Raw genomic sequence first — 13,615 nt, forward strand, 5'->3', positions numbered from 1 at the left:
AAAATACACAGGAAGAGCAGTGAAAGGACGCACTCACAGGCTCCCAAACTAATAAAAGCAACTTGACCACTCTGGGTCTGAGGGTACGCCGACGGAGACTCCTTCACTCGTCTAGCACTGGACTCCAGAAACCTTCTACAAAGAAATATAAATAATAAAATAAATTAGAGACGGGCGAATCCGTTTTCTGGATTTTCTCACATTTTCCACCCAAAAAAATTGTTTTGCGGTGTAAAATCTGCAAACGGATTCATCAAAACCCGCCATTGGATACAACCAGTGGTCGGATTGGTAGAATCCAATCCGTGGATTCAACAATTCCATTGGTGGATTCTTAAGATTGTACAAATCCGTCCACGGGTGATCGGAATCCGCGACATGTATTGGTAATAATAATTTTAAAATCCGCCAAACGCGAAATGCGCTTTTTGCAATTGACCCGCTTTAATCAGCGGACCAAAGGAACCGGGCGATCCACTGCGGATCCAAATGCACCAAAACAAATTGCCCATCTCTACTCCTATTGTCCATCTTCTCTCTTCTTTGTTTCTCTTAATTGGTTTCTGCGCTTGTTGAACTCTTTCTCCCCAGGAGGTAGGATGTGGTCCCTGGCTCTTATTTCGCAAGCTCAGGTGTTTGGTGGGTTCCTTTGGGACTCTAATTGATGTTGCTCTGTGGTGCCAGCTACCAGTGGGATGGGTTTGGCTGACTAATGCACTAAACATATGTTGCGTGAAATTACCAGACTCTCCAGCTGAGAAAATTGCCGTGTAGTTTATAGGCGGAAGTTGAAGGGGGGGGTTCTTGTAGGAAGATGGGGCATTACTGATTCTATGAAAAAGGATGCAAGCCCCTCATACATGTCCCCACAGAGCGTTCGGGCACACGACAGCTGCCAGCAATTCTAATTAGAGTGATTAAAACAGTGACAAGTGACAGGCGTCTTCTGGAATAACACTATGGGTTCATGTTGCAGAACATCACAAGTACTATTGTTTGATTTCATTTATTAAAAGATCAGAGTCATCATTTCTTATTTTCACTGGTGGCCGGAAATACCAAAGAACAGCCAAGGTCATTTGACGCCGTTGCCATGGAGACGTTGCCATGTTTGAACCAAGGTAAGTAAAGACGTTACGGAGGCCTCACGCGATCCCCGGCATTTATTTTAAATGCCTTCGGGGGAAGCGCAGGACCTCTGTAACAGCCGCGCCCACCCCACAGAAAATGTAGCGCCCCCCTGAGTTAAACAGTGCAAATCCAACCAATAGTGAATAATGATCTAATCAGACATTAATGTGAATTGTGAAGTGCCAAAAAAAATAAAAAGTAATCAAAAAAAAATATATATATATATATATCCTAGCTGATATACCCAGCGTTGCCCGGAGGCAGGGAGGGGACGGGGGGCGAGAAAGGCAGGGAGGGGGCGTGAAAGGCAGAGAGGGGGCGTGAAAGGCAGGGGGGGGCGTGAAAGGCAGGGGGGGGCGTGAAAGGCAGGGGGGGGCGTGAAAGGCAGGGGGGGGCGTGAAAGGCAGGGGGGGGGGCTTCAAAGGCAGGGGGGGGCATCAAGGAAGGGGGGGGCGTCAAAGGCAGGGGGGCATCAAAGGCAGTGGGGGGCATCAAAGGCAGGGGGGGCGTCAAAGGCAGGGGGGGCATCAAAGGCAGGGGGGCGTCAAAGGCAGGGAGGGCATCAAAGGCAGGGGGGGGCATCAAAGGCAGGGGGGGCGTCAAAGGCAGGGGGGCGCGTCAAAGCCAGGGGGGGTGCATCAATGGCAGGTGGGCGCGAGAAAGGCAGGGGGGGCTCGTCAAAGGCAGGGGGGGGGCGCGTCAAAGGCAGGAGGGAAGCGTCAAAGGTAGGGGGAAGCGTCAAAGGCAGGGGGGAAGCGTCAAAGGCAGGGGGGCGTCAAAGGCAGGGGGGGCGTCAAAGGCAGGGGGGGGCGTCAAAGGCATGGATTCCTCCCCCTGCATTTCCTCACCTGGCAGCATGCCGCGCTCCTCGGGCTGCCACTGGTTCTCTCCCCCCTCATGGCCTCCGCCAACTCCGGGTGACACAAAGGAGCTATTGCGCGGCCGCAACTCACTGCCGCCCTCCTCCTGCTCCTTGGGGATGTTGAGACGGGGTAGCGGCGTGTGGGGGTGGGGGGTGAGCCGTCGAGAGCGTGCTCTGGGGGGTGGGGGGAAGTGGGAGAGCGGGCTTACGCATGTCACCCCCCGGCCACGCGTGCGCCGCCATCTTACCCACTCTGGCGCCATTTTCGTGATCTCCTCAGCACACAAAAAGGCGCCAAAAAAAAACATCTCCTAGTGACGCACTTTCAACCGGAGCCGCAGATTTCAACCGGAGCCGCCAGGGATGGGGATGTGCCGGTGCGAACGTGCAGAGCTGGCTTTGGAGTGACAGGAACAAAGGGAGAGAGAGGGGTGAGCGGTATAGGCGAAGGAGACACCGGGGAGCGGTATAGGAGGGTGGGGGGGGGGGGTCCTTCCGGAGGCTGCCTGAGGGAAGTGAGTGCCGGGGAGGGAGGGAAGTGAGTGCCGGGGAGGGAGGGAAGTGAGCGCCGGTGAGGGAGGGAATTAAGCGCCGGGGAGGGAGGGAAGTGAGCGCCGGGGAGGGAGGGAAGTGAGCGCCGGGGAGGTAGGGAAGTGAGCGTTGGCGGCTGGGGCAGGAGGGCCGCGCCGCGCTTCCCCTCCTTCCGGGAGCCAGTGCAGGGCGCCCGTGAGGGTGAGTGTGATGGGGGGTGGGAGGGGGGGGGACAGAGAGAGTGTGTGTGTGTGTGTGTGTGGCCGAGGGGGAAGAGAGTAGCAGTTGGGTGACGTCAGACCCACCAATCTGATTGGCCAGAGGCTGAGGACCAATCACATTCACCGCAGATAGCACTAACCTTTCGATTTTATATATTAAGATATATATATATATATGTCTTGTGCAATAACAAATAAAGTGAAAAAGGGATCAATGGGCCAAAATGATATGTAAGAAACCTCCACTCAAACCCTTGAACAAGGAATTGTTTCACAAGTTGCTAGGTGTATGCCGTTATCTTCCAAGAGATCGGGGCAGAAAATAACACAACAATGTAACAACACGTTAGCTGTAGAAACCTGTAGGATCTTGTAACTGCTCACATTTCAAAAGATAAAAATCAGGCACAAATATGGAATTAATCCTTGTCAATCCAGGTGGATAGGGAGAATCTCAGAAGAGATGGAAGGAGAGACGAAATAATGTGATTGCATAACACATTTATATATAACTAAGATAAAACCTAAAGATTTCACACTCACAATAAGTGTATTCTTTAACGCAGTGATAACAAAAAACTTTAACAGTGAGTTGGATCTCATGAATCGGGGTCTTTCTGCAGCCTCACCATCTCCATGAATGTCAGCGTTGGTGTATGTATGTATGTATGTACAGGCATACCCCGCATTAACGTACGCAATGGGACCGGAGCATGTATGTAAAGCGAAAATGTACTTAAAGTGAAGCTCTACCTTTTCCCCACTTATCGATGCATGTACTGTACTGCAATCGCCATATACGCGCATAACTGATGTAAATAACACATGTGTAACAGGCTCTAGTCTCCCTGCTTGCGCACAGCTTCGGTACAGGTAGGGAGCCGGTATTGCTGTTCAGGACGTGCTGACAGGCGCATGCGTGAGCTGCCGTTTGCCTATTGGGCGATATGTACTTACTCGCGAGTGTACTTAAAGTGAGTGTCCTTAAAGCGGGGTATGCCTGTATGTATGTCTTTATTTATATAGCGCCATTAATGTACTTACTGCTTCACAGCAGTAATACACGTGACAATCATATAAATAACAAATACTACAAATAACAGATCATGGGAATAAGTGCTTTAGACTTAAAAATGAACATTTAGGAAAAGGAGTCCGTGCTCCGAAGAGCTTACAATCTAATTGGTAGGTAGGAAGGACGTACAGAGACAGTAGGAGGGCATTCTGGTAAGTGCGTCTGCAGGGGGCCAAGGTTAATGTATGAGGTATATAGTATTTGTTATGCAATCTACACTATTGTTTCTCTCCTTCGATTCTCCCTAACAACATGGATTGACTATGTATGTATGTATGTATGTATGTATGTATGTATGTATGTATGTATGTCTTTATTGATATAGCGCCATTAATGTACGTAGCGCTTCACAGCAGTAATACACGTTACATAATAATATAAATAACAAATAATACAAATAACACATAATGGGAAGAAGCGCTTCAGACATAAAAGTAACATTAGGAAAAGAAGCCCCTGCCCCGAAGAGCTTACAATCTAATTGGTAAGTAGGAAAAATGGTCAGAGACAGTAGGAGGGCGTGCTGGTAAGTGCATCTGCAAGGGGGCAAGGTCGGTGTATGAGGTGTATAGTATCAGCCACGGAGCTGCTCATATGCTTTGTTAAAGAGGTGTGTTTTAAGCTGGTTCTTAAAAGTGGATAGAGAGGGTACTAGTCACGTATTGAGGGGAAGGCATTCCAGAGGTGTGGGGCAGTCAGTGAGAAGGGTTTAAGGCAGGAGAGGGCTTTAGATACAAAGGGGGTAGAGAGAAGACATCATTGAGCGGAACGCAAGAGTTGGGATGGTGCATAGTGAGAAATTAGGGCAGAGATGTAAGGAGGGGGAGAAGAGTGTAAAGCTTTAAAAGTGAGGAGGAGAATTGAGTGTGAGATACGGGATTTGATCGGAAGCCAGGAGAGGGATTTCAGCAGTAGAGAAGCTAATATAGATTTAGGAAAGAGTAGAGTGATTCTGGCAGCAACGTTTAGAATAGATTGTAGGGGAGACAGGCTAGAGGCAGGAAGGCCGGACAGCAGGAGGTTACAATAGTGGAGACGGGAGAGAATGAGGGCCTGTGTCAGAGTTTTAGCAGTAGAGCAACAGAGGAAAGGGCGTATCTTTGCAATATTGCGGAGGAAAAAACAACAGGTTTTAAATACATTGTGAATGTGAGAGAGGAGTCGAGTGTGACCCCTAGGCAGCGTGCTTGGGCTACTGGGTGTATGATGGTGCTTCCAACAGTAATGTGGAAGGAGGTAGTAGGGCCAGGTTTGGGAGGAAGTATGAGGAGCTCTGTTTTTGACATGTTCAGTTTGAGTTGGCGGGCGCCACCCAGGATGATCTAGTGGAGAGACATTCAGAGACTTTGGTCTCTAGAGCAGGTGTAAGGTCAGGGGTTGAAAAGTAAAACAACAGTTGGCAAGGATGAATTCCATATTTGTTATATGCCTGATTTTATCTTTGAAATGTGAGCAGTCACTACAAGATCCTGCAAGTTTCTACAGCTAACATGTTGGTACATTATTGCGCTATTTTCTGCAGTTGCTTTTTTATGGTGTGGTCCTACGCTCCCCTGATCTCTTGGAACACAACTGCAACATTGTAGCAAATTTGAACAACTGGTCTATATTCATTCAGCCAATGTACATAGCATGGTTGGGGTGTATGCAAATCTGTGGGTTTGGTATTACCGTTCTGCCTGCGAGCTGTCGGACATGCAGGGCGAGAGTTCTGGGTCTCACACAGATCATTTGGGGGTGGCAGCCGATAATTCAGATAATAAGTAGCCAGATATTGAAACAGTCTCTAAACTGTTAATACTAAGCATCCTCAACACCAGTTTTACTTCTACACTACCAGAAGGGCCCCCATGTATTGCATAGCAAATGCAGTGTCTTTTCTGGTCCTTCTAACAAAGAAAAACTATGATAATACAGAAAGCATTTTCCTCAAACATGAGCATGTTGGTTGGCACAAAAAAAAAATTAATGAAATTTAATTTGTAAAAAAAAAACAAGAATGTTATTTTAATCTATTATAACTTAAGCTATAAAAGGTCAATTATTTACATTTATGTTTCTGTTTATGCATTGATATTTATCTAATGACATACTTTCTGTTATTTGTCCAATAAAATTATATTTAAAAAAAATGTATATGTAGCAGTTTATTTATGTGTTTAATTTTCTGGAACACTCGGTAAAATGGTACATTAAAAAATGAAGGAACCATAGACGGTCTAGGAGATTTGTTGTGGCCGTTCCACCGTGACCAAATAACCGCTGGTGTTTAGCTGCAACTCACCTCACCGCCGGGACACTCAGCCGCCAGATGCTTTGCCACTAAGGTAAGTCCCTTACCCTAACCCTAACCCTTACCTCAACCATTACCCTAACCCTTACCTCAACCATTACCCTAACCCTTACCTCAACCATTACCCTAATCCTTACCTTAGCCCTTACCATAATCCTTACCCTAAAATTTACCTCAACCCTTACCCCAAAATCCCTAATGTTAACACCTAATACCAACGCTACCCCCTACACTAAATATCTTAACCCTTTACCCTAAAACCCCCTAAGTTAGCACCTACCCTAACCATTTAAACCTCTTAGGTAAGTCCCCTACCCTAACCACTAAAGCCCCCTAGGTAAGCCCCCTACCCTAACCACTAAAGCCCCTTAACTTAGCCCCCTACCCTAACCACTAAAGCCCCTTACGTTAGCCCATACCCAGTAAGGCCTCGTCCATGGTTCCGGCGGGCGTGCTGAGGCGGGAGGCGGGAGGCGGGAGCGGGCCAGTGACGTCATGGAGCTCTAATTGCAGCTGTAGGGGCTCACTGCTGAGCGGAAGCGCGCCTCCGCCAGCAAGCAGTAACCCTGGACGAGGCCTAAGACCTACCCTGTTGAAGAAGCGGCCGGTGGTGGAGTTTCCAGCTGCGGATCGGCTGCAGGTCCATCTGCGGCCAAAAGCTGGTGGACATTTGGTCATGGCGGACAGACCGTGACCAAATGGCCTATTCCGCCTTAAGGTGTCTTACAGGATAGCACGGCTTAGTAAATATGGGCTAGTGGTAAATTTAAAAAAAGCATCTAAATGTTCCCATTAGCTTCTGTTTGTATACACATTGAGTTAACCCACTGCAGGTATTCCTCCTTAGCATTCTCGTGTTACATTATTTGTAATATTCGTCTTTGTTACCAAATTCCGCGATCCACACAAATCCGATTCATATAAAATAAACCCTTATTTCCAGAATGGTCACTAATCATCCCTCAAATAGAGAATTCGTCACCAAATGAAATCCTTTGCAGAAGCATTGGAAACTCGAGTAATTGTTTAGTGCTTGTTATTTTAATGAAACAGGTTTCTTGATCAATGCGGTATACACGAGACATTTATCTGCTGGGCTGTCTGAAGCGTTTGCACTGACCTCAGCATGACAGTTATTGCAAATGAAATGTCAGAGTTTGTGTTTTACGTTTATGGGGAAATTGTTTATTCATTTTTATCTCCTCTTCATTTTCTGAATAGAAACCGCGCCTTAACCCCGTGGCTGCCAGTAGGAGATGCAAAGCATTGCAGACGAATGCACTGCAAGACATTCTGGCAGCAGGGTTGTTAATTTCACAAGGCTTAATGATATATAGACCAATAGCTGGCTATGGGTCTGTCCTGTCCAATATTACAGCAATAAAAACAAAGTACAAGCCGCAGCTCTGTTAAAATGGAAATGTCATTGAGCACATTTTGTCCACTGGCCCATGAGCTAAATTTGGTCAGTCCCAATTAAAAAGAGACAGTCACAGATTTGATTGAGACAGCTCGATATAAAAATTAAGAATCAAACAATACTTGCAAAAGAAATCCAAGTGCGAACTGTACACAACAAGAACAGAAACATTGTGTATCCCCAAAAAGTTTGTACAAATGTAATCCAGTCTAGAAGTTGGAAGTGAATGAAATGTAAAGGTGTCTTCCAACGCCGTGAGGAGACTGCCAAGCAAATATGGGACTAAATGCTTAGGGCTTTATTCTATATCTACCAAAGCAGCCGTTCGGACCGTTTTCAGCGGAAAATCCATGCTGAAGTCTATCTATGGGGATGTTTATCTGAAAACGGTGACGGTGGGCATAGAATAAGGCACTTAAAATATGAAACAGAACAAAAAGTCTTTGCAATAAAGTGCTGATCCCATCCATTGGCACTGAAATGGTTAAATACCACTTGTGATTCCTGCATTCGTGGTATTGAGCTAAGCACATGCAGTACAACAGGAGCACAGCACTTCTGTTAGAAAATTCTCTTTCCCTGTTATTTCTGACCGCGGTTCATTCATTTGAAAGTAATTTTTTTTTCTTCTTCGACGAATCTGGTGTTGTTTTTTGTGCCAGTTTTACATCTCATAAACGTTCACCTTGTATGTATGTCATGTACAGAATCTATATGTGTTTGGGTTTGCCAGTGTCCTCATCAGGTTGTCCAGTAACAACATTATAGCCTAACACACATATACAGTATGGTCCTGCACCAATATCTTGATGTTGCAGAGTATTGCTGTAATGTAGGCAGATTTTAGGGCATGTATTGGGAACTAAAAGAAAATATTGGGTACTAATCATTAAAAAGCTGTTAGTATCACAGATAATAAATATGATGCTGGTTGACTCATGTTTATATTATGCATTACTAATTAGATCAGAGGCACATGGTTTATTAACATGACACATCCATGCTAAATCTTTTTAATATGACACAAATAGTTGTAGATGCAGAGAACTGCATGCCCAAGTCACATCCTCACCTTTCATAAATGTTCTGTGTCCCTATTTCCCATATAGGCTTGGTAAGATATATGACACATGCATTTGCTTTGACCGGTCTCCTTATTGCGAGAATAATAGCCTTCGGGACATGGTAATTGAATCAGTAATAAAATCTGTGTTTCAGTGCTGGACAGATGCTCACACGCTTCTGATAAATGACCACTTAAAGTAACTGTAGATTGGAAAATATTAATTAAAGTCAAGAGCCTCTCCAGATGGCCACCAAGCATACCCTTCTAAATTCTACAGAATAAGAAGTGTTTCTGTATATGATGGGGTGTCATGATTTATTCAACTTAGTATGTTTACAGTTTTGTGTTTTGAAATCTGTCATTTACTTTCATTTATCTGCCACCTGCATTGTATATTTCCACTGAAATGATATCATGGTCATCATGAATCATAACTTTCTTACCAGGCTGCAAAGTCTCACCCATTGGATGGAGGCCTTACTCGTTCTCCCACATTGGATAGAGACCTCACTCATTCTGACTCATTGGATGGAGGAAACTAGAAAAAGCAATCCCTATTACAAGCACTCGGTGTATTACGGTTGATATGATTATATGTTTAAAATCAAATTTTAATGATATTTTTTACTTTAATATGTACAACAGAGTGAATAAATCACTATGGTGACCAAACACATACAACAAGGCAAACACTGTGTACATAAATATCAAAAACAAAAACCCAGGGTGTAACTAAATATTGAGTACAAATACTCTTGCTGGTGTGTAGGACAAAAATAGGTCACAGTAAGTTATTACTAGCCCTTGGGTACAGCACTAATAGTGTGAGTTAAACGAAACCTGTATATAGTGAAGACTGAAAATATATATATTTTATTATAAGTCAAATAATTGTTCCTCCAAAAAATCTATCATTACTAAATGTAATAGCTACTCTATAAGGCACACAAAATAGTGTATAATGCCTAGAAGCGCGGATCGGAGTCCGTATCAATTTATAGCCCCTTGTAACACCTAAATTATCAAAATACTAAATTGAGAATGTACCTGTAGAATGACTAAAAGAGAGCCCACGAAATGTGTTTAAGTAGCTCAGAGGCACGGATCGAATCCGTATCAAATTATAGCCTCCTAAATAAACATATAATCATTAACAAGCAGGTAAGTAGCTATCACACATAATATAAGTGTAATCAGGAACAGGGGTATCGCAAGCAGGTAGGGTAGCTTGTGCAGGTAGCCGAGAGTGTGTAAATCAGCACACAATAGCTGCATATAATGCCAAATACAAAGGTAAAACAACACTCTGCAATAAGTGTAAAATAGACAGCCTAACATGTTACCACTGACAACCTTGTGCAGTGGTGTTAGGCATATCCCTTAACGAAATGCGTGGATAGTGCAGCATCAGTGCACCAAAGTAAAAACTTATAGCGAGTTAATCGTCTCAGACCTGCATCTCGGCGACTTGTACGTCCTACCAGCACTCTGATGTGATCAGCCCCTTGCTGCTGCGTACCAACGTCATGACGTCAGTCTAGTCCTGCCTCTACAGGTTTCTTATAACTCACACTATTAGTGCTGTACCCAAGGGCTAGTAATAACTTACTGTGACCCATTTTTGTCCTACACACCAGCAAGAGTATTTGTACTCAATATTTAGTTACACCCTGGGTTTCAGTTTTTGATATTTATGTACACAGTGTTTGTCTTGTTGTGTTTGGTCACCATAGTGATTTATTCGCTCTGTTATACATATTGTTTACTTTAGTATCATTAAAATTTGATTTTAAACATATAATCATATCAACCGTAATACACTGAGTGCTTGTAATAGGGATTGCTTTTTCTAGTTTCTACCATTACCCCTTACTCCCTTTTGCACCTTTGTGTTAAAATATCTATATTTTCATTAGGCTGAAGCGAGAGTTTTTCCCTTCCCTCCTTTCCCCCTCCCCACCCTTTCTCCCCCTACCCTTTCTCCCCCTACCCTTTCTCCCCCTACCCCCCTCCAATTTTCTCATTGGATGGAGGCCTTTCCCATTCTCCCTCATTGGATAGAGATCAAACTCATTCTGACTCATTGGATGGAGGCCTTACTCGTTCTCCCTCATTGGATAGAAATCTCACTCATTCTGACTCATTGGATGGAGACCTCACTCATTCTGACTCATTGGATGGAGGCCTTACTCATTCTCCCTTATTGGATAGAAATCTCACTCATTCTGACTCATTGGATGCAGACGTCACTCATTCTGACTGATTTTGATTTTTGTTTTAGTGGTGTACAGATGTCCAGAGCTAATATGTGGTCCTCTGACCTCCGGTGACCCCCTGGTTCCTGAGCGACAAAAGGCTTTGTCCACCAAGCAAGAATACTTTCCTGGAGCGCACAAAATAGTCTCTGTGACACAGCTCACTCCATCGACCAATAAAAAGCTGCATCTTCATCGGGAGATAATACTGCTGCTTTGTTTTGGTGACGCCCATGTTTCTAGTATTTTTTCAGAAACTATATATTATATATATATATATATATTTAAATTTAAATCCCTTTCAAACCAGAACCAGGGGGCGAAGGGAGGGGGGGGGGGCTCCAGAGATCGGGGGACAGCAGATCAACAGATCAACTCCAGGGGACCCCTGGTTCAGTTAAGGTAAATACAAAATCATTTTGAGGGAGTTGCTGCTTTAAGGTCTCCTAGACTTCAATGTCTTCTCACTCGCAGGTCAAATTATTCATATTAAAAATGTCCCCTTATTGATCCATAATCTCCTAATCTTACTAACCTGGGTTCTTCGATTTTAACTGTGATGCCTCATATGTGTTTTAATATCTGACCTTTTAAAGGTATTTTGAATATCCTTGATGGACTTGTTGCCTTTTATTATTAGTATAAAGCTCATATCTCATCCATTATGATGTCGTTCTGATAGAGGTCTCAGTGTGAGATGGAAATGTTTTTTGATAAATATGTAAATAATGTTTGTATTTATTTTGGTGTCTTTGGCTCTTTAAGTAGTCATTTATCAGAAGCGTAAGAGTGAGCATCTGTCCAGCAATACCTTTATGGTGTGAGTGTATCACTATGGGATCCTTCTGTAAATATATTCTTTACCAGGGGCCTGACTTTAAAGGAAACTTCCCTTCTCTGGAAAAACAATACAGGGGACTCCTACCCCAACTTAACTATTTACAATTGAGATCTCTCCCTGGTGTCTCCTCCAAAGGTCTAACCACTGGAATCCTTCTCCTCTTCTATTTGTCAACTCTCTCCCACCCCCTGCCGCTACTTAGAAAAAGGGGCGGAGCTAGTCCTCACTTTGGAAACACGCTATTTAAAGGGGCAGGTGCTCAATATCTAACTTCTTTAACCCATTACGCCCATATGGTAACCCTAAAAGGGGGTTAAACACAGAAACTCACTGGACTTATATTAGTACTAATATTCATATTTTTGTCACTGCACAGTACCTTATACTTTTCCTTTTTACGCTGTAGCACTCTTGCTGGTAGTTGTTACATTTTGGAAATATGCCACTGACAACACTGGAAATAATGTGATTTCATGTATAAACCAAGTTCCAAGTACAAATGCGAAAATGTTAAAAGGCTGCTGAAAACATTTAGATTATTTTAGACTTTGTTTCCTTTTAAAAATGTTTTGGGAGGAATTGCACTTTTAATTTTGACGGTTTCAGTAATATATTTATTTTTGCTGACATTGCTGGTCATTCTAATTTAACCTCATTCGTTTCTATGATAGTTTTGCAAGTAAACTATTTTTTTTTTTTTTGTAAACAAAAGACATCAGTTACTTAGTTTAAAGGAACTAGAAGGTAATCTACACGAACACAATTGTTCAAGGCCAGCACATATTTATCATGACAATGGTACTAGCAACAATTAGCCTTTGCAGGATATGACATCCTGTATGTGAGTCATAACAGCTGACGGCTTTTATAGCACTTTATGGTCTGTTTCAATATATGTTGGTACTTGAGAAAGTGACTTAGGTCGCATGGAACCAAGGATCTTCCAATTCAATGGCCAGCAAATCTGCTACAAGATTAATATTATTATTATTATTATGTAATATATTTGTTAACAACACTACCATTTTGGGTGTTAGCTCCAATTATTGCCATGGAAATTTTTATTTTTTTGTCTGTTAAAAAGGCCCACATTTAAGGGTAAGCAATGAGGGGTTGAAGGTGGGTATCTGCAGAGCAAAGTAGCTCAGGGCGGCAGAATGGGGAACCAATGTAGCATTTAATATCCAATTCCTCCTTTTATAATATAAATTAATTATTGGATAGGAAGGGTAACCCAATGTCAATATCAAACACAACCAGTTTGGGTTCTAGGTCGCCATCTTCTCTTGGTTTTATTACTGCTCCTTATCCTCCTATCGTGTTGGAGTGTAAGGGGAGAAGGGAGAGGGGGAGTGTAAGGGGGAAAGAGAGGGGGAGAGTGTAAGGGGGAGGGGAAGAGTGTAAGGGGGAGACTGTAAGGGGAGTAGAGAGACGGGGAGAGTAAGGGGGGGGAGAGTGTGAGGGGAGAAGAGAGAGGGGGAGTGTAAGGGGAGAAGAGAGGGGGAGAAGAGAGGGATAAAAGAGAGAGGGGGAGAGTGTAAGGGCGGAGAAGAGAGAGGGGAGAGTGTAAGGGGGCAAGAGAGAGGGGGGGAGTGTAAGGGAGGGATAGTGTGAGGGGGAAGAGATTGTAAAGGGGAAGAGATGGGGAAGACTGTAAGGGGGAGGGAAGGGAGAGGGATAGTGTAAGGGGAGGAAGAGACTGTAAGGGGAGAAGAGGGTGAAAAGGGAAGGGGAGAGTGTAAAGGGAGAAGAGAGAGGAGGGAGAGTGTAAAGGAAAAAGAGAGAGGAGGGAGAGTGTAAGGGGCAAGAGAGAGGGGCGAAGTGTGAGGGGAGGAGAGTGTAAGGGGAAGAGAGAGCGGGAGAGAGTATAAGGGAAGAAGAGAGAGGAGGAGGGTTTAAAGGAAGAAGACAGGAGGAAGA

This window comes from Ascaphus truei, chromosome 19 (genome assembly GCF_040206685.1).
Source record: "Ascaphus truei isolate aAscTru1 chromosome 19, aAscTru1.hap1, whole genome shotgun sequence".
Classification (NCBI taxonomy): Eukaryota; Metazoa; Chordata; class Amphibia; order Anura; family Ascaphidae; genus Ascaphus; species Ascaphus truei.